This window comes from Rhinolophus sinicus, linkage group LG11 (assembly GCF_036562045.2).
Source record: "Rhinolophus sinicus isolate RSC01 linkage group LG11, ASM3656204v1, whole genome shotgun sequence".
NCBI classification, from domain to species: Eukaryota; Metazoa; Chordata; class Mammalia; order Chiroptera; family Rhinolophidae; genus Rhinolophus; species Rhinolophus sinicus.
This window is the reverse complement of record NC_133760.1, coordinates 10,782,357-10,806,779: the sequence shown is the minus strand read 5'-3', so window position 1 is coordinate 10,806,779 and position 24,423 is coordinate 10,782,357. Positions and strand designations below refer to the sequence as shown.

The window sequence follows — 24,423 nt, the reverse complement described above, 5'->3', positions numbered from 1 at the left end:
GCTGAGGGAATATGGGGAGTGCAGAGGAAGGCATGTAGCAGGGGTCAGGTCTGATGGGACCTGCATGGGGCTCTGGAACATACGCTGCAGCCCAAAATCACCTCACTTTGGACTCTAGAGCAACGTGCCATGCGATCTCTGGCTGCTTGCTTCCAAGTGGGTGTAGGGCAACAGCCTTGGGAATGGACTTTGGCCCAGCTGAGGGCAAATATACCCTGTGGACGGCATCGGTGGGGATGAAGGAGCTGTTTGGGCCATGCGAACTGAGCAGAGAACCAGCGGCATTCACTATATTCTGTAACTACTTTAAAGAGAAATCAGGTACTTGGGGAAAATTTCAGCTACCTTGGAAATTCAGAAGTGGCAGTGAGGGGTGACAGGGAAGGATAGGGTTTGAGCAGAGGGGAGACGGGGGATTGTGAAGGTGCCAAAGCATAGTCAGGGTTAAAGGGAATTATTAAGAAAAGGGAAGGACCCCACACCACCCCATGATGGAAGTGGCTTTGAGGGAAGTGGTAAAGAGCTTATGGAGGGAGAGCCTTCTGGGCAGCGTATATGTGCCAGTGTGTGTCTATATATATATGTACATGTGTGTGATTACATGTATGAATGTGTCACCGTATGTGTCTGTCTGCATGTGTTGAGTCAGGCTAAGGGACACAGAAACACAAAATGAAGGGGCACAGGAGTTTACAGGTTAAGGGGTGAGGCTGATGGACAGGTAGACATGGGGCGGGGGCAGGGAATAAGATGAAGAGGGAGATTCAATTCCAGATGCAGCTGGAAATCCCGAGGGTGAGCAGGGACCGGAAGACGACATCGGGACTCTGGAGACACAAGGCCTGGGCTGAGGGTATTGGCATGTTCAAAAACGCAAGGGAGTTCATTGAGGGGGTGTTGGCCAGAAGAAGGTGTCTGACCAGCGGGGGAAGGGCATTCAATGAAGACAGGATTGGGATAAGGATAAAAAAGATCAAATGCAGTATCCAGAGCCAGGGAAGGGTTTCCAGTGTCCAGCTCTCACCAGGCTAAGACGTGCGCAGTTACTGGCAAGGCCCAGTCTGTGTTGGGTGGATGTGTTATCTGCCATTGCAACACAGGAAAGCTAACGTCCACTTCAGAGCTTCAAGACAACCTTCTGCCAAGCTTTCATGTTAGCAAGACACCACGATTTGTGAGTAACTGAAACTAACTGAAGCCATGATTGGAAGCTGAAAAGGAGCCTGGTGCAGTGACTGGGCAGGGGCATGGACAGAGGGTGGGAGGACCTTGGAGTGTTCTAGAAGCATCTAGAAAACAGGGAGGGTTGTGAGGGAGGGGAAGGAGGGCCAGGGAGTGTGGGGGAGGCCAGAAGAATGTAGAAAATGAAGGTATAAAACGGGGAGGGTGTTGAGGGCCAGGATGAGCTTGGTGGATGCAGAGCCCAGAAGACTCTAGAAAGGGGGGACAGGAAGAGGGAAGAAGGGGTGAGGATGAAGAGAGGGCCACTTACCTGGAGAACTGGGGGTGAATCTGGAGGTGAGAAATAACTCTACAGGAATGGGGAACACTTGCCTACACTCACTTTTTCATGCAAAAAAAAGGCCTCAATCGAGTCCTACGCTGTGCAAACTGTAAGCCCAACAGGCCCTTTTCCGACAGCTCAGAGGCTCATTCAAGTCCACATCCTTTCCCATCCAAGTTTTCCAAATCTGTCTTTAAACTTCTGGGGGTTCCTCGCCTTCACTCTGTCTCGACCATATATTTTCCCTTGATGACTTCCTCCCCCAGTTGGCTCCTCGGGGCCCAATTCACTCTGCTGACCCACTCATGATGGCCGTTTTACCCCGGCAGCCATTTTAGCTCAGTGGCCATTTTCCTCTGCGCCCATGTTCACTCCTCCCCCCACATCTGGAAGTGTCCTCTCCAGGCTCCAGCTTGTGTACTTACGGCCCCGGCCCCTGCGCCTGCGCCTGCGCCTGCTCCTCACACAGAGGCAGAAGATTTTCAAAGCCTCCTCAGAGCGAACTCCAGAATTTTACCTTTGAAACCTGCCCACCTCCTAAACCCCATCCAGGCTCATGCCCCGCAGCACCTCTTGGGCCAGGAAGGCGTCCTCCGGGCTCGTCTTGGGTTCTCTCCTGATCGGGACCCCTCCCCTGCTCAGCCCAGGCCACAGACTCACCCCAAAATGAGCAGGACGTCACCACAGAACCAACCCGGAGACCAGGTCTCCCGTTGGGCAATCCTTCATTCTCTGTTTCAAGTTCGTCTTCTTGGTCAGGGAGGTGGAGTTAGCATGGCGATGCAAGTAAAGTTGAGAATCAACGTTTCCCTTCAGTGGTTGAGAAATCTCTCCAGGCAGCCCAGGCAGGAATCTGTGGGTCCTTCTGACCATGATTATCATAAGGTACGGGATTTATATATAGTAACGAAGCCGAAATAACGTCTCATAAAATTAATGTGTTTGGTTGTCTCTTAAGAATTCTCGAAGATTCCGTAGATACTCTGCTCGACTCATAAACAGAAATTAAACCATAATCACTTGTGCTGGTTGGCGACGCCACAGGGATCTGAAGAACTGTGTCATTTTGTTTATCAATCCTCTTCCGTCCAACACGTTGTATGCAGCCAGACCTATCTTCTTGAGTTCAATTTTCAGTCTCCAACTGATGAGAATATTAGCCAATGGATCTAAGACAATGAGGTATCGTCCCATTCCATATGTCATTAATGTATCTCTTCCCAATTTCCAAATCTTGTCTGTGAGAAATTTAGCCCACTTACTCACTGCATACTCTTTGGAATAATTAAAAAGCGATTCCAAGGAGAAATTCATAGTGAGCGCGCCTCTTGCTCTCAGTCCCAGCTTTGATGTCACACTGGTTGCGTCATCTTTTGTAGGGAGAAGTGCTCCTCCCCCACAGGAAGTCTTGGCCAATGAGAGTGTAGCGAGGTACCTAGGGCCAGTCGTGATCCAAAATTACTTCCCGCCAACTGGACGGCTGACCAGTAGTGCAAGAGCCATAGGCAGTAAGAGGCAAGGGGACTTTCCTACAGTGTAGGAGGAGCATAGAGCAGTTCAAGTACAGGGGCAACTCTTCTCATATGTGAGGAGTGAACATGTGCTCTTGTTTTAATACTGTGGAAGGATAATATGGGTCCCCAAAGATCCAGCCTCTGTCCCCACCACGAGGGGTGCACCAGTGCGGCAGCCCTAACAGCCAACATTGTTCTAATCCCACATACACTTTCACTTTGCCTTTGAGGAACACATCACACACACGCACGTTGAAAGCTATTCTGTCATAGAGCCTGTCAGCTTGTTTCCTGTCGTGTCTCCTTAAAAAGCCATCGGCATTTGCCCTCTAGTGGCCTAAAGATCCTGCCTGCTGCAAGCTGTGCTGTAGTTCTCCCTACATGCTCATTCCCCAGTGCCCACTTGGTCTTTCAATTTAGGGCGGACACTTGTGTTCTCACCTAAGTGCTTTCTTTGTTTTTTCACAAACTCAGTGTGCTTGTCTGAAAATGAGTTAACAAGCAGGACATGAGAGTTGAGAAATAGTTTCTACTGCGTAGGTTGCCTTAGTTGTATGCCTGCTGTTTTTACTAGTGAGCTTTGGGCTGAATCTTTGATAACCTACCCCAGAGGTGGAGTGTTGAAACCCGAGGAGGGCAGCAGGGAATGACATGGAAGTATAGGCGCCTGTGCAGAGACAGGTGGGAAATTCTGAAGCCTGGGAAGGGGCTGAGATGTTGGATGTGATTTGCGATTAAAAGGATCTGCTGTTGCCATGGCGGAGGACTTCGCCAGTGGGGGTCTTGAGCTTGAGGTTGAGCGGAAGGACCTACCATTTAAAAGAGTAGCAGTTAAAATTTCTATATTGAAGTTGAGGGTATTGTTCATCCAGACTGGGATGGGTTTCAGGACAGCAGTACTGAGAATGGAGGGAAGGATAATGTTCTTGTAAGTTCACATTGGTTCCTTGACATTGGGGACAAGAGGGAACACCAGACGTCAGGGCGGACAGGGGTCACGGGAGAGAAGCTAAGTGAGAGAGGAAGAGGAGCATCCAGTGAGGGGTTAGCCACCTAGAGAGCCATGAGGGATTGGAGGACTCAAACACATGAAGCAGATTTGCACTGAGGCCTTTGGGGATATGAGTCAGTAAGTGAGTTTGAGTGTGAGGTAGTCTGACTAGAAAAGGAACGGGATTGCAGAGAATGCAAGACGTGACAAGTAAGTAGTTTCCATAGTGTTTCACACTGCCACCCTCAGCAGGTTGACATGCACAGCTTGCTTTAAAGCACCGAGGACCGATCACTTCTATTTGTGATGTATGCTGCTCTCCTCACCTGACCTTATGTTAGGGGTGTGACAGAAGCCAGGTCCCAACGAGGAGTTCTGGTTACCCGGACATGTTGCTTCCGGCCGTTCATACACTCCGTCTTTCCAGAGGCCGACACATAGGTTGGGAGCTGTTTATTTCTGTGGAAGTCATGGTCTTGCTTGAAATCTCTAGGAGTCTGCATTAGAACTGTTTTGTCCTGCCACAGGCCTGGCAAAGCTCCTTTCTCCCTCTAACATGGATTACATGGAAGTACATGTACAGTAACTTATTTTTACTCTGTGGGTTAAGTCCAGCTTGGCCCTGTCTCTTGTCCACCTGTCTCATGGCCCATGACTGTTGGAGCCATGAGACTTCACAGACGTAGCAGATCCTTGAGTGGTCACAGAGGTGGAGGCCCTACAGCCCATGGACCTCTCAGCCTTTGCTTAAATTGCTGATCAGTAGAGCTGTTCCTGTCAGTGCATCGTGCTTGTCAATGGATGTCATTGTCCTCACTGACGTTATCGTTGTTGATCTTCAGTAAGACACAGACCACATGTCTCACTCGGGTGTTCAGATTATGCGCCACCTCTGGTTCAGCTGGTCTTATTAACTCGTTGTCATCAGTATAACGGCCCCATGTGGTGTTCTGCGAAATGTCCAGAACCCTCTGGACTACACAGCCAGAGAGCGAGAGACCATGAACACACACGGTGTTGGTCCCATATAAATGCACACCGTTGCTGATCCACTTTCTGAAGAGTTTTGGAAAGCGTGTGTTTTCATATCAACAGCTGCATACCACACATGCAAGGTTGTGTCAGCAACTGCTGTAGTTAAGATACATTTGTCACAACAACAGCAATTTTGGATTAAACTAGGGTATATTTACAGAAATGCACTGTTATCTGCCATTATCCATCTGGATTTTGAAGATACTAGACTGATGAATGGGGACATGATGGAACCACAATCCCTGTATCCTTCAGTTTGATTCTAGCCTTGATCTCTGCCATGTGCCCTGGGATGTGATAATTCTTTTACTGAATTATCAGTGACGATTATCAGCGGACAGATAGATTTAGAAGTCTCCACTGAACACCATCTGTTTTTTCCTCCTGCAATAGTTTATGTTTCCAGGTCAAGTACCTACTCTGAGAATTCCCTTAACTGCTCTGTGTATCGATTTTGATTATACACCTAGAGCTGGGAAAATGACGACCGGCTGAGTCTACACAGACCCAGTGTGCCCATTGGGAGATAGATGTGGGCTATGTATCAATTCCCTAATTTCATGTCTCCTTTATGCCAATATTCTAAACAGTGCATACGGTGTTGCTTTGAGTCCTTGAATGTCATGCCATTCTGGGCTCCAGGTGCAAGAGCTCTTGAAACATCTGTGTATGCTTCTTTCCCAGCTGTACAGTTGCCCAAATAATGTCTATAGGTCCCTTCTAAATGGACTGTGGAATCACAATCGTTTACTCTTGTCTTAGTGTTACAGGCACCCTCCTCATGGACACCGGCCTTTATCAGTCAGGAGTCAGGGTGTGAGGGTTTCTCAGGTCTTCACTGGGCCTAGGGTCGTCACGTGGCATAGAGGCAGCTGACCTCAGCTTTCTACTCCTCCATTCTTCATCTCTTGATTGTGTCTATTAACTGACTACCTTGCTGGCCTTTCATATCCCTTGTCCCTAAGGACACCATATTCCTGGTGCCACCTCCTAGATCTCCGCAGACAGGCTGCCTATATGCAGTTATGCCCACCTTGCTTCTGATGGATACGTGCTGGCCTCTGCCACTCCCAGATCCTGTCACCCTGTTGCTACTATGGAGCCCCACTCTGTAATAGCACCTCCCGATTTCAGCCCTGACCTCCGGAGGATGACCTCCACTGGCATCTCAGGGATGCTGGTGTCCCTTCACCAGTGCTGTTCTCACCAGCCCTCCTGAGGATTCCAGTTGGCTGGTGTCTTCTAACTTATATTGGAAACCCACCCCAGCATGTGTACTTCTCTGAAGGGTTTGATCCCTGACTCCACTGCAATACTGTGGTGCAATTCATTCTGACACCGACCATTCAGAGCAGTGCAGATTCCACTGCTTGAAGGCAAAGTCATCCACAAAACTGCTCAAATCCAGCAGTAGCCCCAGGTTCAGAGTTCTCGGGGATTCCACACTTGGAACCAACTTTGTTTGGGGTTCTCAGGATCCATTCAGGTTGGATTTTTGGTAGAAAGACTCATAGAACTCAGGCAAGTGCTGTACCTATGATTACAGTATTCCTATAGCACGAGGGTACAGTTTGATTTTTTATAATAAAGTTTATTTTTCAATTATAGTTGATATACAATATTATGTTAGTGTCCAGTGTGAAACACAGTGATTAGACATGTACATAACACACGAAGTAATCACCATGAGCAATCTGGTACCTATCTGACACCATATACAGTTACTACAGTTTATTGAATATATTCTTTACGCTGCACCTCTCATACCCATGACTATTTTATAACTACCAGTTTGTATTTCTTAATCCCTATTTCACCCGTTTCCCCAAATTGCCTCCTATCTGTAAACCATCAAAATGTTGTCTGTATCAATGAGTTGGTTTGTCATTCATTTTATTTTTTTGATTTCACATATAAGTGAAATTGTTTGGTGTTTGTCTTTCTCTGTCTCACTACATTCAGAACAACACCTTCCACGTTCATCCATGTTGTTGCACATGGCAAGATTTCATTCATGTTAATGACTGAATAATATTCCAGTGTATATATGTACCCTGTCTTCTGTATCCATTTTTCCATTGATGATAGCCAGGCTGCCTCCATATCTTGCTATTGTAAATAATGCTGCAATGAACATTTGGACACACGTGACCCTTAGACTTAGTGATTTGGGCTTTTTTGATCAATACTCAGATGTGGGATTACTGGGTCCTTCTTTGTTTTTTAATTACTGTTTTAAAGTCTATTTTGTTTACTATAAGTATTGCTACCCCAGTGGATTTTTTTGTTTGTTTGTTTCCATTGTCACGTAATATCACTTTCCATCCTTTAATTTAGGTGTGTTTTTGTCTTTGATCTGAAATGAATCTCTTGTAGGCAGCTTTTGGCAGGGGCTTGTTTTTTTATCCATTCAGCCACCCTGTATCTTTTGATTGGGGCATTTAATTCATTTACTTTTAAAGTAGTTGTTTATAGATATGTAGTTATTGCTATTTTATTATTCATAGTTTTCTTTTTCATAATTCTGTTTTCTGTTTTATTCAGGATCCTTAAACTTCATTTCTATGGGTAGAAACTAGTAACAAGGGTGGGCAGGAGAGTGAGGAGCTAGCACTGAGCACCTGCTCTGTTACAGGTACTTATGCCAGAGAGGGGCTCTCTAGATACATTATGAAGCGTAATGTCTAAAGCAACCCTTAATATAAGTGTCTTGTTATATCTTTTCTAGAGAAAACCCACACTCACAGGGATCTGGAAAGTTGCAGCGGAGCGGGATCGGAACCTCAGGCCACCTGACAGGTCAGCACATGTTCTTTGTTCCCACTTGACCAGGACCAGGTACTTGTAATAAGGCAGAGTCACCCTGTTGGTTTCCACACAAAGCCCTCTTGGGACTGTTTCTAACTTCTCCTTTACTACGATGTACTCTGTTTACTTCAGAGTCAAGGGCATTGACCAAAATGTTTCTAATTACAGTATCTTGTTTTCATGTAATGTCCTAGTTAACCCAGTACTAGGTAACAAACACTCCAAGATTAATCCTACAAATATGAATCGACATCCGTGGTGTTCAGTATGTTTGGATTACAATTTCACTCATTCAGATCACCAGTTCTGCTTCTGTTTGGCTGGCACACGCTTCTTGGAAGACCACCCTTTTCTTTTCTTCCATCATGCTGTTAGATCTCTAAGCTTTACACTGTAGCAGCATTTTGACGTGATGGCAAAGGGAGGCAGCTCGTCCTCTAAAGAGAGACCATCATGAGCGTTACAAAGGGTATGAAGTTTCTTGGGATTGCCAAGATCCTGGGTCTCTTCTGATTCTATGTCACCTTGGGCAAGAGTCTTCCTATTTCCTCATTGGTGAATCTCGGAAAAACAATGACTCTGCAGGTGAGAGGAAACTGTTGTAAGAAGCTAAAGAGAAAAGAGAAAGAGTGAAAAAATTCGCTGAAGGCGGGAAAGGCAGGAAGAGCACTCCTATCTCTAGGCTCTGAGACCAGCACAGGCTGCAAAGCACAAAAGGCACGGAGAGGGGACTCCGGATGACTTGCCACCTGCTTTTGCGTTGCCCGGCCTGCCTCCCTCCCCCCGCCCCCCTTTTGCCCTCCCAAAGCCGCCTACTACCCAGGGCTGACAGACTCCTCCTCCCTCTCCCGTGGCTCACTCGACAGGGCTGGCCTGTGGCTGGCCAGAGCTGCCAGGGTTCAAGGGAGCCTTCACGGGGCTCCTGTACCCCAGATGTCTTTATTCCTGAAGGCGGCCTCCACCCCACCGCTACCAGTGCAAAATCTATTCCCGCATATCATGGTATGCGCACCTTGGAGATATCCAGTCTTGGGGTGTGCTAGGCCTGGGCATTACTAGAGGCGGTGAGGGGACCCCTAAGTTTCATATGGGGAGAAAGGGAAAGAAGTTCGTCTGATTGTCTCCTTCATTAGCTGGCAGGGTGGATGTCTCCAGGCCCTAAGGCTTCTCTGGCAGTGCAGGCCCTCTTGCGTGGGTTAGGCTTGCAAGTCGAGGGTCTGTTTTTCCCACACTCTGGGCCTGGGGAGGCACCGCGATCCTGGCAACGGGAGAATGCCATCCCTGCCACGCTCCAGAGAGGTGTTTTACCCAGAATTGGAGGCTGGAGGAGAGGCAGGGAGGGCTGAACACGATGCAACCGTTTCCTAGGGGAGTACAGAGTGGAAAGTTGAGGGGGGGCGGTGGGGCGCGGGGTGCCAGGTGACTCACCCACGGGGAGGGCAGCTGCTGCGGGCTAAACAGGGAGCAGGAACACGGGGTTGGTGGGACATCTGTTGTCAGGCTGTAGCAAGGTGCAGGATAGGCATCCCTGAGTGTGGCAGCCCCAGAGGGGCCCACGGGTGGTGCCCAGGGACACACGTCTGTTTTTTATCTTGTTCTTGAAGAAGCCTCTTTTATGTTTTTTTGTAATACTGGTTTGGTGGTAATGAACTCTTAGGTTTTTCATGTCTGGGCAGCTCTTTGTCCTTCAATCCTAAATGACAGCCTTGCTGGGTCAAGTAGTCTTCATCGTAGGTCCTGCTTTTCATCACTTTGAATATTTCCTGCCAATCCCTTCTTGCCTGCAAAGTTTCCACTGAGAAATCAGCTGACAGTCTTATGGGACCTCCCTCGTGGGTAACTCACTGCTGTTTCCTGCTGCTTTAAGATTCTCTCTTTGTGTTTAACCTTTGTCACTTTAATGATGTTGCGTCTTGGTGTTGCCTCTTTGGGTTCATCTTCTTTTCTGACTCTTCTGGGCTTTATGTCTAATTTTTTATTTTTAAAATTTATTGGGGTGACAATTGTTAGTAAAATTACATAGATTTCAGGTGTACAATTCTGTATTACATCATCTATAAATCCCATTGTGTGTTCACCATCCAGGGTCAGTTCTCCTTCCATCACCATATATTTGATCCCCTTGACCCTCATCTCCCACCCCCCCTCCCCCCTTACCCTCTGGTAACCACTAAACTATTGTCTGTGTCTATGAGTTTCTGTTTCTCATTTGTCTTGTTCTTTTGTTGTTTTAGGTTTATATACCACATATCAGTGTAATCACATGGTTCTCTGCTTTTTCTGTCTGACTTATTTTGCTCAGCATTACACTCTCAAGATCCATCCATGTTGTCACAAATGTTCCTATATCATCTTTTCTTACCGCCGAATAGTATTCCATTGTGTATATATACCACAACATCTTTATCCATTCATCTATCGAAGGACATTTTGGTTGTTTCCATGTCTTGGCCACCGTAAACAAAGCTGCAGTGAGCATTGGAGCACACGTGTCTTTATCTCTGAATGTTTTCAGATTTTTTGGGGTAGATACCCAGGAGAGGGATTGCTGGGTCATATGGTAATTCTATTTGTAATTCTTTGAGGAACCTCCACACCGCCTTCCATAACGGCTGCACCAGTCTGCATTCCCACCAACAGTGTATGAGGGTTCCTTTTTCTCCACAGCCTCTCCAACACTTGTTACTATTTGTCTTGTTGATGATAGCCATTCTGACTGGGGTGAGGTGATATCTCATTGTGGTTTTGATTTGCATTTCTCTGATGATTAGTGATGTTGAGCATTTTTTCATGTCTATTTGCCATTTGTATGTCCTCTTTGGAGAAATGTCTCTTCAAGTCCTCTGCCCATTTTTCAATTGGGTTGTTTGTTTTTTGTTGTTGAGTTGCATGAGTTCCTTGTATATTCTGGATATTAGCCCTGTATCGGAGGCACTGTTTGCAAAAATCTTCTCCCATTCAGTTGGTGGCCTCTTTATTTTGTCAATGGTTTCTTTTGCTGTGCAGAAGCTTTTAAGTTTCATATAGTCCCATTCGTTTATTTTAGCTTTTACTTCCATTGCCTTTGGAGTCAAATTCATAAAATGCTCTTTGAACCCAAGGTCCATAAGTTTAGTACCTATGTTTTCTTCTATGCAGTTTATTGTGTCAGGTCTTATGCTTAAGTCTTTGATCCATTTTGAATTAACTTTGGTACATGGTGACAAATAGCAGTCCAGTTTCATTCTTTTGCACGTGGCTATCCAATTCTCCCAGCACCATTTATTGAAGAGGCTGTCTTTGCTCCATTGTATGTTTTAGCTTCTTTGTCAAAATTATCTGTCCATATTTATGTGGTTTTATTTCTGGGTTCTCAATTCTATTCCATTGGTCTATGTGTCTGTTTTTCTGCCAATACCATGCTGTTTTGATTATTGTAGCCCTGTAGTACAAGCCAAAGTCAGGAAGTGTGATACCTCCATTATGGTTCTTTTTTCTTGAGATTGCTTTGGCTATTCGGGGTCTTTTGTGGTTCTAAACAAATCTGATGATTTTTTGTTCTATTTCTTTAAAAACTGCCATTGGGATTTTGATGGGGATTGCATTGAATCTGTATATTGCTTTGGGTAATATGGCCATTTTAACTATGTTGATTCTTCCAATCCATGAGCACGGAATGTCTTTCCATTTGTTTGTGTCTCCTTCAATTTCTTTCAAAAATGTCTTATAGTTTTCAGCATATAGGTCTTTCACGTCCTTGGTTAAGTTTATTCCTAGGTATTTTATTCTTTTTGCTGCAATTGCAAAAGGAATTGTTTTTTGTATTTCTTTTTCTGAGATTTCATTGTTAGTATATAGGAAAGCAATGGACTTCTGTACGTTGATTTTGCAGCCAGCAACTTTACTGTATTCGTTGATTGTTTCTAATAGCTTTTTGGTGGAGTCTTTACGGTTGTCAATATATAGCATCATGTCATCTGCAAGGAGTGATAATTTAACTCTTCATTCCCGATTTGGATGCCTTTTATTTCTTTCTCTTGCCTGATTGCTCTGGCGAGGACTTCCAACACTATGTTGAAAAGCAGAGGTGATAAGGGACAGCCCTGTCGTGTTCCTGAACGTAGAGCAAAGGGCTTTAGTTTTTCACCATTAACTATGAGATTAGCAGAGGGCTTGTCATATATGGCCTTTATTATGTTAAGGTATTTTCCTTCTATACCTATTCCTATTATACCTATTATGTTAAGGTATTTTCCTTCTATACCTATAAAACACTATTATAAATAAAAGTGTTTTGATCGTAAATGGATGTTGTATCTTGTCAAATGCTTTTTCTGGATTAATTGATATAATCATATGATTTTTGTCCTTTATTTGTTTATGTGATATATCACATTAATGGATTTGCGTATGTTGAACCATCGTTGTGCCCCGGGGATGAACCCCACTTGGTCGTGAGGAATAATCTTCTTAATGCATTGTTGTATTCGATTTGCTAGAATTTTATTTATGATTTTGCATCTGTATTCATCAGAGATATTGGTCTGTAGTTTGCTTTTTTTGTGCTGTCCTTACCAGGTTTTGGTATCAGGGTAATGTTGGCCTCATAAAATGAGTTAGGGAGTACTGTCTCTTCTTCAATTTTTTGGAAGAGTTTGAGCAGGATTGGTATTAGATCCTCTTTGAAGGTTTGGTAGAATTCACTAGTGAAGCCATCCGGTCCCGGACTTTTGCTTTTGGGAAGGTTTTGGATGACTGATTCAATTTCGTTACTGGTCATCAGTCTGTTTAGATTTTCCAGTTCTTCATGGTTCAGCCTTGGAAGGCTATATGTTTCTAAGAACTTGTCCATTTCTTCTAGGTTATTGAATTTGGTGGCATATAGTCCTTCATAGTATTCTTGGATGATCCTTTGCATTTCTGTGGTGTCCGTGATAACTTCCCCTTTTTCGTTTCTGATTTTGTTAATTAGTGTCTTCTCTCTTTTTCTCTTAGTGAGTCTAGCCAAGGGTTTGTCAATTTTGTTAATCTTTTCAAAGAACCAGCTCTTTGTCACATTAATTTTTCCTATTGTCTTTTTGTTCTCTATTTCATTTAGTTCTGCTCTAATTTTTGTTATTTCCTTTCTCCTGCTGACCTTGGGTTTCACTTGTTCTTCTTTTTCCAGTTCTTTAAGGTGTAACATGAGGCTGTTTATTTGGGAGTTTTCTTGTTTCTTGAGATAGGCCTGTAATGAGATAAATTTCCCTCTTAAAACTGCTTTCGCTGCATCCCAAAAATTTTGGTAGGATGTGTTTTCATTGTCATTTGTTTCTATGTATCTTTTGATCTCTCCTTTAACTTCTTCTTTGACCCAGTCGTTCTTTAAAAGCATGTTGTTTAATCTCCATGTAGTTGTGTTTTTTCCTGCTTTCTTTTTGCAGTCGATATCCAATTTCAAAGCCTTGTGATCAGAGAATATGCTTGGTATGATTTCAATCTTCTTAAATTTGTTGAGACTGATTTTATGTCCCAATATATGGTCTATCCTTGAGAATGTTCCATGTACACTAGAAAAGAATGTATAGTCTGATGTTTTAGGATGAAGTGCTCTATAAATGTCAATTATGTCCATTTCATCTAATGTGTCATTTAGGGCTACTATTTCGTTATTTATTTTCTGTTTGGATGATCTATCCATAGCTGTCAATGATGTATTTAAGTCCCCTAGTATAATTGTGTTTTGGTCAATTTCTCCCTTTAGTTCTGTTAGTAGTTGCTTGGTATATTTCGGTGCTCTCTGATTGGGGGCATAAATATTGATGACTGTTATGTCTTCTTGTTGTACAGTCCCCTTCACCATTATGAAATGTCCATCTTTGTCTCTTGTTATCTTTTTCACCTTGAAGTCTGTTTCATCTGATATCATTATGGCTACACCTGATTTTCTCTGGGTACCATTTGCTTGGAGTGTCAATTTCCACCCTTTCACTTTGAGTCTATGCTTGTCCTTGTAGCTGAGATGTGTCTCTTGGAGACAGCATATGGTTGGGTTTAGTTTTTTGACCCAATCTGCTACTCTGTGCCTTTTTATTGGTGAGTTCAGTCCATTTACATTTAGGGTGATTATTGATATGTGAGGATTTCCTGTCATTCTATCTTTAGTTTTCTGGTAAGGCTGTGTCTGCATTGTTTCTTTGCCTTTTTGTTGTTGTCTATTATTTCTGTGTGGTGGTATTCTATGATGTTTCCCTCTGTTTCTTCTTTTATTACAGTATATATTTCAGTTCTGGATTTTTTTTGAGTGGTTACCCTTAAGTTTATGTAAAAGAAAGTTTGATATTTAGAGTATTCCGTTTTCTTCAGCACGCTTACTTTCTCCATTCCCGTATTCCGGTTCAGGCCTTTAATCTCCCCCTTTTTATGTTTTGGTTGCCACAAATTGTCCCTGTTGATGGTGCGCGGATAGCTGCCTTTAGTATTTCTTGTAGTGCAGGTCGTGTATTAGAAAATTCCCTCAGCTTCTGTATGTCTGAAAAGGCCTTTATTCCTCCTTCATATCTAAAGGATATCTTTGCTGGATATATTATCCTTGGCTCATGATTTCTCTCTTTCAATAGTTTGAATATTTGGTTCCACTCCCTCCTGGCTTGTAGAGTTTCTGCTGAAAAATCTGATGATAATCTAATGGGCTTTCCTTTGTAAGTTACCGTCTTCTTTTCCCTGGCTGCTTTGAGGATTCTTTCTTTGTCGTTGATTTTAGACAGCTTCAATACAATGTGCCTTGGAGAAGGCCTGTTGGGATTGAGGTAATTAGGTGTTCTATTTGCTTCTTGGATTCGAGGGTCCAGTTCTGTCCACAAGTTTGGGAAGTTCTCATCGACGATTTGTTTGAATATATTCTCTGTTCCCTTCTCTTTCTTCTCCTTCTGGTATGCCCATTATTCTTATATTGCTCTTTCTGATGGAGTCAGAAAGTTCTTGTAGAGTTCTTTCATTTCTTTTAAGTCTCAAGTCTCTTTCTTCTTCCATCTGTGTCATTTCCAGGTTTCTATCTTCGATGTCACTGATTCTTTCCTCCATCTGGTCAACTCTACTACCTAAGCTGGTTATTTCGTTCTTAATTTCTTCTATTGAGTTCTTAATCTCCAGAAATTCTATTTGGTTCTTTTTTAAAATTTCAATCTCTTTCGTAAAATGCTCATGCTATTCTTTGATTGTGTTTCCGAGTTCATTTAACTGCCTATCTGTGTTTTCTTGCATCTCGTTGCGTTTTTTTCAGAACTGCAACCTTGAATTCTCTGTCATTTAAGTCACATATTTCTGTATCTTTAAGTGCCTTTTCTGGAGATTTCTCACTTTCTTTCTGAGCTATCTTGTTGCCTTGGTTATTCATGGCAATTACTGATTTACTGTTTCTCTTCCTAGACATCTACAGGTGTGGCTTCTGCAACAGGTTGATAGGAAGCGGTCTTTCTTTTGTTTTCCAGTACTTGTTGGTAGACTGTTTTATTTTTTCTCCAACTGCAGCTTATTTTTCTTCTCCCACACGGTAGTGCTATGTTTTCTCTGCACTATTCCAGCTTCTCACACAATGGGGGATTCCCTGGGAGGCGGGCTTCTCCTCTGTTAATAGTTCGTCTAGGTTACAGGGTGCAATGTCCCGGTGGGTATGCGGAGAGCTTTTGATGTTCCAAAGCTCTTCCAGCTCCAGATTCAGAGCCCGTGTGTTTCAGCAGTTCTGTTTACTCCTGCAGGGATCCGCCCAGATAGGTGGGGTCAGGGGCGGGGTGAGTTGTGAGAGGTGGACCAGAGCAATGGCGGCGACCACCACCACAGCCGGACCTGCTTCCACAGCTCCCTCCACTTTGCCGGAACTAGTTGGGTTGCGAATCTGTGTCTACGGTCCACAGTTCTCAGAACAGCAAATATTCTGTTCTTTTGATCTGACACTGCTATTGTTCCGCTTCTAGCACCGGGCAGGTGGGGGCGGGGCAAGCTCTGGGAGGGTAGGAAGGGGGCGGCTAGTCTCAGTGCCTAAGGCTCCATTCTCTGCTCGGCAGTGCGGGCTTAAACCACCGTTTTCAGCCTTTTTCCCTCTTCCCTCAGTCTTTTCTCCGAGGTCTCTGCCGTGAGCGTTGGGTTCAGCCGTGTTATATGCTGCCCCCTCAGCCCCATGGGCCACAAGCGGAGCCCTAGCAGTCCGAGTTCTTCCCTCTCCCGCAGCTGTGGTAGTTCTGGGAAGCAGCGAGCTCGGAGCACTGAGCTAGGTGTGCGTCCTGCGCCCACACGGCTCATCTCCGCATTTCTCCCTTCCCTCCTCCTCCCCCGCTCACGGGATTCTCCCACCTGTGGGTGACTTTGGTAGTCGGCCTCTCCATCTTGCCTGTCTGCTGTGCAGGGAGTCCTTTGTGGAGCTTTTGTTGTTCGATTCGTTGTAAATTCCAGGGGGGCTCACCTCACGCCGCCATTTTTCCTCCTCCCTCTCGGTTTTATGTCTATTTTCTTCACCAGGTCAGGGAAGTTTTCTGTCATTATTTCTTCAAATAGGTTTTGAATTCTTTGCTCTCTCTTTCTCTCCTCTTTCTGGTTCCCCTATGATATGAATGTTGGTACACTTGGTGGTTATCTCAGAGGCCTCTTCAGCTATCCTCATTTTGGGGTGATATTTTTTCTTTTTTCTGTTCTGATTAAGAGTCTTTTGCTACCTTATATTCTAAATCGCTGATTCGATGCTCTGATTTGAAGTCTGCATCTGGTAGGTTCCTTGACTCTGTTTTGGTTAGTTATTTTTTGTGGGCTTGGTTCTGTTCTTTCATTTGAGATTTGTTTCTTTCTCTCCTTATTTGGGCTGCCTCCCGGTGTTTGTTTCGATGTATTAGATAGGGCTGCTATGTCTTCCGATCTTGGCAGAGTGGCCTTCTGTAGTAGGTGTCTGTGGGGCCCAGTGGCGCAGTCTCCCTGATCACCTGAGCCAGGTGCTCCATGTGTGGGTTGTGTGTGCCCTCCTATTGTTAGGTGAGCCTTGGTTGCTGTTCGCACATCAATGGGAGGGATTGATCCTCAGCTGATTGGTTGTGAGACCTGGCCTAGACTACAGTGCAGGAACTGTTGTGCAAGGGCTGACCCTAAGGAGCAGGATATGCTTTAGCAGGGCTGGAGTGCCTATCCTGCCTGCCCTTTGGGTGTGCCATTTGGGAAGGTAGTTGTGTGGTGTTCTGGTGTGGTCCGAAGCAGACCACCAGCTATAAATGACTACCAAAAGGGTTCCAAAATTGATGACTGCTCCAATTTTAATATCCAAAACCACATTGCTATGATAATCCTCCACCTTTCTTTCTCTCTCCATGTTGATTTCTTATTCATACTGATGCTCAGGTCACCTTTCCCTCCCTCCTGGTAGTCACTGTGATGGCAATATGCCTGACACAGCCAGTTTCTCCTCGATGTTTCCAATCAATCCAGCCCACATCCCTGCTCATGGAATAGCATTGACAGTTTTATGTTCTCTCTGTGACTCTGTCAGAAGGAAGCAGGAGGAAGGTTTGTGGGACAGTGTTATGAAGTCTACAGTAGTATATGGTAAAGTCTTATGTCTTCACATCCACTTACCTCTCATTCACTGACTCACCCAGAGCAACTTCTAGTCCCGGAAGCTCCATGCATGGTATGTGCCCTATACTGGTATACCATATTTAAGCTCTTATACCATATTTAGCTGTGTGTTTTCATTGCTTAGATACACAGTTACTTATCATTGTGTTACAATAGGCTACAGTGTTTAGTACAGTAGCCCAGGAGCAATAAGCTATACCGTACATCCTAGGTGCGTAGTAGGCTACACCATCTAGGTTTCTGTAAGTGTGAGTTCTGATGTTTATACAATGCGAAAATCTCCTCACAATGCATTTGCAGAATATGTCCCCGTTGTTAAGTGATGCCTGACTGTTGTCTACGACAAGGTGGGTAGTTAATGGACAGCAGAGTCAAAGCAGCAATCAGAATAGTCTGACTCACAGAGACCAGTGGCATTGGCTAGATGACCCTAGTGTTCCTAGAAGTGAAATAGGTGTGAAGTCTACTAAATTCTTACTTGATCTGTGTAAGCAGAAGAGTTCTATGCCAAGGAAAGAAAAGTATAACTTGAATTATAGAAACAGAGTATTGTGGCCCCTCAATCAATTCCCAGACTCAGGCCACTTTACAGACCCAGAACTCCTTGAATGAATGGAAGGCCACGTCCCCTTGAGGAAGGATCCCAACTACCCATAATTTATACGTTTATTATTTCTCCCAGTCTTTCCCAAACAGATCTATGTTCTTTACCAGGATGACTGTGCATTGGGGAAAAACAACATGACTTTTGGGGGACTACTGGACACTGGCTCTGAACTGACAGTAATACTCGGAGACCCAAACATCACTGTCGGCCACCAGTTAGAGAAGGGACTTGCGGAGGTCAGCTGATGCATGGAATTGTAGTCCATGTTCACCTCACAGTGGGCCCAGGGGTCCCTGAACCTATCCTGTGGTTATTTCCCTACTTCTGCGGTGCATAATTAGGGTATATATACCCAGCAAGTGTGAGAATCCCCACATTGGTTCCCAGGAGGCACAAGTATGTTCAATGAAGACGTGGCCCAGACGCCCAGGTTCCCCACTCCTGCTGTACTGCCTTCTGTCCTGGGGAGTTCTGCACAGTCAATTGACCCTGAAGAGACAGTCAGGTTGGTTTACAGATGGTTATGCCCAACATACATGTATTACCCATACTGGGTAGCTACAGCACTCCAGCCCCTTTTCCGGGAAATCCGCTCAGTGGGCAGACCTTCAGGCCACGCACAAGGCTGGCCTTTTTGTTTGGAAGGAGCAATAGCCAGATGTGTGATTATTTCCCTATTCATGGGCTCTGGCCAATGGTTTGGCTGGATGGTCAGGGACATGGAGGGAACATGATCAGAAAAGTGGTGACAAAGGAATTTGTGCAAAGGTATATGGATAGACTGCTCTGAAAGGGCAAAAAACACAAAGACATTTGTGTCCCATGTGAATGTTCACTAGAAGGTGACTCAGCAGAGGAGGACGTTAATAATGAAGTGGGAAGAAGGACCCGTTCTGTGGACTCCAGGCAGCGTCTATCCCCAGCTGTGATGCCCAACGTGCTCATGAACAAAGTGGCGGGGACGTTGTCACTGAGTTTTAAGTAAATACAGCAAGTCCGTGTGTGTGTGGAGAGGAGCAGCCTTGTCTGTCAGAGCCCAAGCAGACAGAGGACACCCTCCACCGTGAATTTTCTCCCTGGGATAGGGCATCCCAGTATGAGCAGGAAGATGACGCGATCCACATATGGGGTGGTAGCTCACATGGAATCAGGGCCAGTCTAGACAGAAGTGTATCCATGCAGGGCGCCCCTGGCTATCATAGCCTTCTCAGGTCACGGAGGACTTGCTGTACTTTCCTAATTAAATAGGGTGATAGAGCACTAAGTGGTGCCCAATGGGTCTCATGAGTGCCAATAATATTCTAGCACCCACCATCAGCAACGGCATCCCTGCCTTCTAAGGAGCAGAGACAATTACTCCTGCCATGAGGGTCATTCCTACCCTTGCCTGCTGATCTCTCGGAATGAGGAGCTCAAAGAGACAGGACAGCAGCCACAGCTTAGAGTTTAATGGGATCCTTGCAGTGTCCCCTGGTGAAAGCTCTTCCTCTCTTGAATGCAGGCCCTCTAGTCCCACAGACCTAAAAGTGATGGGATGAAAAGCATCGATTTTCCAAGTGGTTACTAAGAGTGACGGTGGATAAGAGTGAACATTCTCTCTCCTGGTTCCTAGGCCCATGTGTTCTACCTTTTGTGGACATGGCACAATATAATGGCCATTGACTTAAAGTATATAGAGTATCCAGAAGCATAGCATTCCAACCTCATGGGTGTCATCTCCAAGATGGTGCCTCAGCTGCATCTTTAGGAGGCCATTTCAATGCTCTATCTGACTGGCAACTAGAGGTGACATGTATGTGGTGAGGCCAGTGGGTCCCGCACTCATGTGCCCACTACTCCTTCCTTCACTGTAAAGTAAGTCCATTGTCCAAGTTGATGTTGTTGGTCAGATAGCACACCAGTCTTGGCACCAAGTGACTGGTTGGTGTCCTTGGAGCTTGGTACCATACAACTGGTCCACTGTTGGTCTCTGTTGCTGTAAATTTGACCCTTCAGTGGTGGCAGTGGCTGTAGTACCTGGGCAAGTGGGAACGCATGCTGTAGGGCCCATGCATAGCATCCATCTGTGCCACTTTAAAAGCCCATTGTGCAAGCACTGGGGAGGGTGTGGACCAATTTCCCCTCAGCACTGTCTACCTACAAGGCTGCCCATGGGTGCAACTGCAGTGCACCTTCTGTCCATTTCGGTTCAAAGGCATTTACTGTGCTACTACCTGTGAACAAGCTCAGACCCTTTCTTTCTTTGTTCGCTGGTGTATTAGTCAGGGTTGTCCAACAGAGAAAGAACCAATAGGGCATCTACTTATATGTTTAGGTATATATATATATATCTTTGTAGATCTACATTTAATATTTGTTTATTTGGAGAGAGCTGTCGATCTACTTAGAGAAACAGCTCACAGGATTATATAGAGTGAGAAGTCTCAAATTATGCCTCAGAAGGCCTGAGAACCGCAAGAGCCAATGGTGTGTGTTTCAGTCTGAGTCCAAAGGCAGACGACTGACATCCCAGCTCAAAGATAAAAGGGGCACAGAGCAACTTCTCTCTTGCTCAGTCTTTTATTTTGCCTTCAGAGGGATGAATAAACCCCACCACCTTGAAGTGAGCAGTGTGCTTTCCTCAGTCCAACCGTGCAAATGTTAACCTCATCCACACACACATACCCTCACATAGGCACCTAGAACAATGTTGCACTAAATATGTGGGTATCCAGTTGCCCAGTTAAGTAAGCACATAAAATTACCCATCAGAGCTGGTCACAGGGAGTTTCTCATGGGCCCAGAGGTGTGAGTTGAGAGGGTCTGAGCCACCTGTCCATGCCTGATTCTATGAATCACTTCTGTTTTATGATGGATGTGCCGGGCCTTTCTGACCTAATGAGTGGATGTGTCCGATAGAACCCAGATCATGATGAGAAATTCAGATACCATTTCACGTTATGTCCCAGTTTCAGATACACCATCTCTCCCAAGGCCTAAGAGCATGTCAGGAGCTGTTTCTCTTCTGCTGCAGAGGAAAGGCCTTGCTCCAGATCCCTAGGAGTGCGCACTTCTCCTCTCTTCTTAGGTCCTGCCAGAAGTGCCCTAAAGCATCGTTCACTTCTCCAGCATGGGTTAGAGGAGACACTAGGTGCCGTAATGTGCCCCTTCTTGCAGGGTGTGTCCAACATGCCCGACTGCTGGAGCCCTAAACATGTAACAGATATAGCAGAGCCCCGAATGGTCACAGATATGGAGAGTCCCCGAAACCATCCAACTCTCCGACTTTCTCTAAACTAGATGTGAGCCTGTCACTGGCATCATTGTCATCAGAGGTGTCACTGTCATCAATCATTAACATTAGCAGATTTCCGCCTCCACCCTTTGGAGCACATGTGTCTTAGTAGGCATTCAGCATACTTGCGACTTCTCGATCATCAGGTCTGATTATCACGCTGTCATCTAGTAAATGTGATGGTCCTCAGAATGCCCAGTGCAGCAGATCCTTAGAAGTACAGTGGGGAGCCGTGAATGTGTATTGTTGTTGGTCCCGTCAATGCAAACTCTCACTGATTCATCTTCCTGAGGAATTTTGAAGGACACAGTTCGGAACCACCGAAAGCGAGAGATTCGAAGGGCCAGGCCGGGCGGGTCCAGCACCAGGCTCTGCTGTCTGCCCCCGGTGGAGTAAGACATGCAGCTCCCTCCTGGCACATTGATGTGTTCACCACCCAGAACCCTCACCCTGTCCGCAGGGTCCCGAGCGTTTCCTGGGTCACATCACGTGGGCATCATTCATTCATTCTTGGCCACGTGATGGAACCCAATCTGCAGCTCCCGACTCTGTGCAGGTCAGGCTGACTCAGAGCCACAAACTTCTTGTCACTTGGCCCGTCCTTCTGGTGATCAGCCTCCGTCCTGGTCTCGTTAGTATGAGCTCAGGTGTGATGTAAGGGGTTCACGCATAACAAAGACACTCCCATCATGAGAAAATTCCAAGAGTTTTAGGAGTGACCTCCTAGGAGCCAGGGAGGAAGGCCTAGTAAATGTCTGCACAAAAGCCAAGTCTGTGCTTTTTGGCATTTCTGCTTCACTAATGTGGCATTCATTGATTCTAAGTTTCCAACGGTTATTTCAGCGTACCTACACCCTGGGGCCATGGCCAACGGGTTCAGTCCTGTGTGATAAGAGTTTGACCCTTATAGAGAAACTCTCCTTTAATTGGGTTTACGGTTCATCATCCTTAGGATTCTGAGAATCCTGGCTCCCAGGAATACTCTCCTGCGCCTTCTTGTGCATGAGAACCGATTCTGTAATTCCTGGGTAGCATGGTCCCTCCTTTCCCTTTAGCCAACCCAGCAATTCCTTCTTCTGATTTTGCTGAGATTTGACCCTTCCTGCGTGTGTGGTGACCAGGAAGGCTGGTGGCCACAGCTTGCAATGGGTCCTTGTTGTCTTGCCTTATTTGAGGCACGGGCATAGACTTTCAAGAAGCAGAGTGTGTTAGTTTCCTTTTGTTGCTGTAGCAAATCACCAAAGTGTTAATGATTAAAAGAACACAATTTTGTTGCCGTACAGTTCATGGGGTCAGAAGTCAGACAGGAGTTTTAGATGGCTATAATAAAGGTTGGGCACCCTGAATCCTTTGGGAGTTGCAAAGGGCAAAACATCTCCTTGCTTTCCCAGCTTCTAAAGGCCACCTGCATTCATTGGCTCATGGCCACTTCTTCCATTTTCAAAGCACAAAAACAAACCTCTGCCTCCATCACACCCCCTTCTCTGATACGCCCCCTCCTGCCTTTCTCTTATGAAGTCTTTTGTAATTAGATCGGGCTTACCAGGATATCCAGAATCATCTCCACATCTCAAGATTTTTTATTTAATCGGACTTGCAAAGTCCCTTTTGTCGGGTAAAGTAACTTTGGTGGGGACTGACGATTAAGGTTTAGACGTCTATAGGAGAGGTGCATTGTTTTGTCAAACATGGCGCCTTTGTCTTCCAACAGGGGAGAGGGTCGTGTGTGTGTCATGGTTCTCTAGGAAAACAGGACCAATAGTCTGTATATACATGCAGAGTAAGATTTTTTCTTAAGGAATAAGCTCATGCAATTGTGGGGGCTGGCAAATTTGAAATCAGGGCAGGGTGCCGGTTGGAGACCCAGGGGTAAAGGGAAGTTGCTGGGACTCTGCAGGCAGTCTGCAGGCAGAGCGCCTTCTACATTGGGACACCTCAATCTCTTCTCCTAGGGTCTTCAACTGATTGAATGTGGTCCACCTATGTTATAGAGGATGATCTCCTTTACCCAAACTAGTGATTGAATTGTTCATCACAGTTTATTTTATTTGAAGATTTTTATTAAAAACATAGGTAACATAGAATATTACATGAGTATCAGGGGTGCACCATAGTTGTGGAACACGTACATACCTAAGGAATGATCACCACCATCAATTCAGCAACCATCTGACCAGCTATCACAATATTATTGACTCGATTCCCCGTGATGTATATTACATCTCCATGACGTATTTGTTTCATATGTGGAAATTTGGACCACTTATTGCCCTTCACATTCCTGGGTCACCTGGTCTGTTTATCATGTTGTTTTCAATACAACGGCCTCACATGTCTGTGAAAGTCTTTATACATCTGTTGCTGGACTGCACAGCTCGAGAGTGAGAGACTGTGAATATGTACTGTTCTTGGTCCCCTGTAATTGCACACGGTTGCTGAACCACTTCCTGTTGAGGTTTGAAAAGAGTGTGCTTGCCAGATCAAAAGCTGTATACCACATATCAGAGTGAGTACTTGTATTATTCACTAATTTATTTACGATACAACAATTGTCACAGCAACTACAGTTTAGTTATAACATGGTATAATATTGTAGTAATACATTTTCATCTGCCATCATCCATCTGGATGTTGGAGATATCAGCTAGCAGTGAATTAAATGGGGATATGATGGAACCACCACCCCTGTATACTTAAGTTTTTGACGGTTACCCGAATCCCTGCATTTGTCGTGGCATGTGACATTATTTTGTCTTACTGAATGGTTGAGAGTGGTAATAGATAGATTTCGATGTTTCCACTAACCGTCGGTTTGGTTTTCCTACTATAATAGCTTTCCCCTGCACATGTAGGAATCGCTCTGAGAATTCCATTAATTGCTAAATATATCCATTTACCTTATACATCTGTTGCTGGAGAAATAACCACTGGATGGCTCCATGGACCATGTGGGTTAGCATGACAGAGTTATAGGCAGGGTATCCATCAATTTCCTGTACCTCCTTAAGCCTTAAACAGGGGCCATGGCAGTGCTTTGAGTCCCTGGGTATCATGCTAATGTGAGTTCCATGTCCATGATCTTTTGAAAGACGTGTACAGTTATTCAAAAATTCATTT

General features: G+C 45.1%; 1 long non-coding RNA gene across 25 annotated transcripts in view; it reads left to right on the top strand.

Moving 5' to 3' along the window:
- The window catches only part of LOC109439545 (uncharacterized), a 102,417-nt gene that overhangs the window by 11,056 nt on the left and 66,938 nt on the right, over nt 1–24,423 (top strand). For 19 of the 25 annotated variants that reach the window (XR_012490064.1, XR_012490052.1, XR_012490068.1 and 16 more), the window contains exon 2: nt 7,773–7,843. The exons of 3 other annotated variants lie outside the window; for them this stretch is intronic. This is a non-coding gene — a long non-coding RNA (uncharacterized LOC109439545). Of the gene's footprint in view, nt 1–213; nt 322–1,100; nt 1,175–2,462; nt 2,687–7,772; nt 7,844–24,423 lie in introns of those variants that run through there. 3 more of the 25 variants (XR_012490042.1, XR_012490053.1, XR_012490049.1) reach the window with 3 other exon arrangements.